Source organism: Arvicola amphibius, chromosome 3, assembly GCF_903992535.2.
Source record: "Arvicola amphibius chromosome 3, mArvAmp1.2, whole genome shotgun sequence".
NCBI classification, from domain to species: Eukaryota; Metazoa; Chordata; class Mammalia; order Rodentia; family Cricetidae; genus Arvicola; species Arvicola amphibius.
Genome location: NC_052049.1, coordinates 141,519,311 through 141,523,758, shown reverse-complemented (window position 1 = coordinate 141,523,758; position 4,448 = coordinate 141,519,311).

Sequence of the window (4,448 nt, the reverse complement as noted above, 5' to 3'; positions counted from 1 at the left end):
TACCGACCGCCGTGCATGGCTCGCCCCCGGGCCGCGGGAAGCCGGCGTCTTTGATGCGGTGGCCCCTCCTCCTCCGGGTCCTCCTTCTGGTCCTCCGGGTCCTCCTCCTGGTCCCCGGGGTCCTCCCGGCCGAGCTCGGAGCCCAGGCCGGCCGGGCCGCGGACCGACTTTGAAAAGTTTGGGAGGCGGCCGAGGCCTCGGGGCTCCGCACACACGCGGGGCTCAGCCGGGCTCAGGGCCGCGGCCTGGGGGCGGCGCCCGCGCCCGGCCCGCAGAATACGCGCGCCCTGGGCCGCGTTGCGCTGCGCTCCGCCCGCGCGCGGGGGAGACGCGGCCTCCGCGGACACAAAAGCCCCCGGCTTGCAGTGGCCGCTCGGGGGACGTGGCGCGGTCCCGCGGCCTCCCCGCCCCGCCTGTGCTCCACAACCCAGCACGGGGCCGGCCTCGGGGGCGGGGACCCAGGGCGCGTGGAGCCCCGCACCCTCACCCGCACGGAGCTCCGGGGCCGCGGCCTCGCTTGCGGGCTGCGCTGCGCTCCGGGGCCGTGCGCGCCAGGCCCTGTGTTAACCCCGCACCTCTATGCGCCGGGGTCCCTGCGCCCTCCAAGGCCCAGTACCCCCAGCTCTGCGTCTCCCGTCTGCGCCCCGCAGCACGGGCTCCACGCTCTCCGCTGCCCTCCAAGGCCCAAGACTCCCTGGTTCCGCGCACCCCGTGCAGGGCGCAAGGGCGCAACGTCCTGCTCTGCGCTCCCCGTCGCCCTCCAAGGCCCCAAACCCTCCAATTCTGCGCCCAGCTCCTCAGCGCCCCGGGCTGCTCTCTGCCCTCCAGTCCCCAAGATCCCAGGCTCCACGCCTCTCTGCACGCCCAGCCCCAGCCTCCCCAAGGAAACAGCAGCTCCCAACTTCATCCTAGCCCCAGCAGGCATCTTGGCCTCGCAGTCGGATTTCAGGAAAACTTTGTCAGAGAAAGTGGCATAGTTCTTAGGTGGGTGTGTGGACGCCCCACATTCCCCGTGCCCGTGGTTCGAACTCGTGTTTCTGCAACGCCCCCTGCCTTGGATATGTAGTAACTGGGCTCTTCAAAACAGGGTATTAACAGTAGAAGAGCACTGGGAAAAGGGACCTTACATGGGCAAGTTGTAGGGAGATTCCCCCCATGCCAAACCAAGGAGACTGTAAATTAGATTTGACTGGGAGTTCACATTTTTTCCCTTGGGCTATGTGACCTGGGACAAATGAGGCACGCACTCTTGACGTTCAGTTTCTGATTTATCAAGTGAGTGGTACTTCATCTCTAAGATGTCTTCTAACTCTGACATTCTTTGATGAACTTTTATGAGGTTTCCTGGTTTGTTGTTAGGTTTTCTAGTTACTGTACTAAGAGCAACCAGGTGCGGACTACTCTTCTGTTAGGTAAAACGCGGTTTGTTTCTATATCTAACGGTAGACAAGTACTCCTTAAGCCCAAGAGGACCTATAACTAACCAAATGGGAGTCTCATCTTTCTATAGACAAGACTTACAGACCTTACAGACAAGGCATTCAAGTGCCCAGGCAATGCCTGAGGTAAAACCCTACATTAGTGGAAGCTACTTTAGGAAAAGAATAGCCTAGCTGTAGCCCGTGGTGGTGCACGCCATTAATCCTAGCACTCTGGAGACAGAGGCAGGTGGATATCTGTGCTCCAAGCCAGCCAAAGCTCCATACTGAAACCTTGTTTCAAAAAGCAGAATACTGAAGATGGCCTGCCAGATAAGCACGAGGACCTGAGTTAGGACATGGTGCTTTTACACAGATATACGCATGCTCTCCACACTTCCGTGTCATGGTCTTCCACTCCTGTCGCCCCTGGGAGATGCGAGTGCTTATGACAAGTTGTCACTTGGCCTCAGCACACTGATCAAGCATCATGGATACAAACCTTTAAGTGTCAAAGGAAAGCTGACCTAGCATCATATTGACACAGTCATGCAGACATGGAGAAAACCGTCAGTTTGTTAGGATCTAGGATCAGTTAGGCGACCAGCATCAGGGCACGCTTATGAGGAATGAGTTAGATTATGTTAACTAAGGTGGAAGACCTTAGCCATGGGCACCATCCTACTTTCTGGGGTCTTGGATTGAATAAAAAGAAAGGAAGCCGATCTTTCTGCTTCCTGACTGGGGATGTGATGTGATTGCTCCAGCCTCGTGACACCCATCATGATAGATGGTGCGCTCAGCCTGTGAGCCACAAGCCCCGCCTTTCTTACACCGCTTTGGTTAAGCATTTTGCTACAGCATAGACAAGTCACTACTAATACACACTTTTTGCACCCAACTCTTATCTCCCCAGTGTAATTTCTCTCAAAAACGTTCCTTCACTTTGCTGTAGTCAAATCCATGAGACCTGAGTTCCAGAGCTGATCTTCACTGTACCTCTCAACCAGGCTCCACTATTCAGAGTGACGGTCTCAGTGCTCGGCCAGACCCAGGCTTCAGACACAAAGAGGAGTCATTCAGAACCAATGGGGACAGCCAAGAACAGAATTCAGACCAACATGCATTTCCAAGGTTAGATGGAGCTAGAGAAACCTCTGGCAGTGAAGGGGAAATGGAAGATGGCAAAGCAAATGGTTCAGGGCATCCAGAAAAGGAGACGTCTGTATGACCACACTCCAGGGCAGGCCCATGCTCAGCGTCACTGGCAACACGGACGCCATGTTTTTTTTTTGTGTGTGTGTGCTTTTTTGTTGTTACTGTCATCATTATAGTTTGATGTTTTGTCTTCCTTCCTTTCTCTATTTCATTCTTTTGGAGAGAGAGAGACAGAGAGAGAGAGATAGAGAGAGACAGAAAGAGAGAAAACATGAAGTTGGGTGGCTGAGCTGGGGCGATTGTGAGGTCCTGAGAGGACTTGGGGGAGGAGAAAGAATATAATCAAAATATAATACATGAAACAATGTAAAAAATTAAAAAGAAAAAGAAAACACATCCCCTATATGTGACCACCGAGGACGTCAATGTGGCAGTGAAGTAGGGTTCTTGCTTTGCTCTGCTCTGAGATTTACAGCAACAGGAAGACAGTGTTCTTGTTTATTTGTTTGTTTGTTTTCAGGGCACAAATACTGCCAGCATTGCAGCTTGAGAAAATGTTTTAAGAACAAGTCAGCAAGATGTATGAGTATTTTTGTGAATAAGCACAGCAAGGTGGAACTAGGTAAGAAACTCGGTAAGGTCAAGGCTTAATGTAAAAAGGAAATACTCTAAATATGGAGGGGTAGGCATTTCATGAAATCTTTTTGTTTGAGAAAGGGTTTCTCTGTGTAGCCCTGGTTGTCCTGGAACTCGCTCTGCAGACCAGGCTGTCCTTGAACACATAAAGATCCTCCTGTCTCTGCCTCCCAACTGCTGGGATTAAAGGTGTACGCCACCATCACCAGCTTATGAAATCTCTTTTTAAAAAAGATTTATTTATTAATTATGTATACAGTGTTTTCCATGTATCCCTGCAGGCTAAAAGAGGGCACCAATAGCTCATTACAGTGGCTCCTGGGAATTGAATGCAGGTCCTTTGGGAGAGCAGCTAGAGCCCTTAACCGCCAAGCCACCTCTCCAGCCCATGAAATTTCTTTTAAGAGACAGGAAATATGCCAAGTTTAACCCTTGAAAAGCCTGTTTTCATGGTTCATCAATGTTGTATTCTTATGGGGCCCTCTTGGAGCCAACACAATTTATACATGTCAATGCAGAAAAGAAAAATGTATCGAAATCAAGCCACTCCTGATGATCAGGGCCACAGAACAGACCCGGGAGCGCAACTGTGACCTGGGCCAGAATGTCACAGAGCCTTTAAGCTTGAAAATCACAAACATGTGTGTCAAGTGACAGTCCCACTTTTCACCAATCAGGATTCAAAGATTAGGGACTTTCCAAGGAACGTCTTCTGTTCTTTTTGGTTGGGTTACTCAAGTGTGGAGAGGTGGCTTGCCCACTGTTCTTGTTTCATCTTGCCAACCAGATGTCAGTGATGTCAGCTACCTGAAACTTTATTTGACTCTTATTCAAAATCGAAGTTGTATCCAAAATGGCTATTTTGTTCCTTCTTACAGTACATGTATCAACATTTCATTTCTTTGGAAGCTGAGTAATATCTCATTTTATATACAGACCAATACATTTCACTTTTTTATTTATTTAGAGACAGATTTTCATGTAGTCCAGATTGTCCTTGAACTTGCTATGTAGCCCAGGATGACCCTGAATTCCTGAACCTCCACCTCCTTAGTGCTGGGATTATAGGTGTCGGAGTGTCAATTGGTTCTCCAACCTTTTTTCTTTGATGCTTACTTCATTGATTTTTCTAGGTTCTTTCTAAAACATTTTTTGTATATTTATTTATTTCGTGTATGTGTGGGCACAAAGTACACATATGTGGAGACCAGAGGACAAATTTTAGAAGTCAGTTCT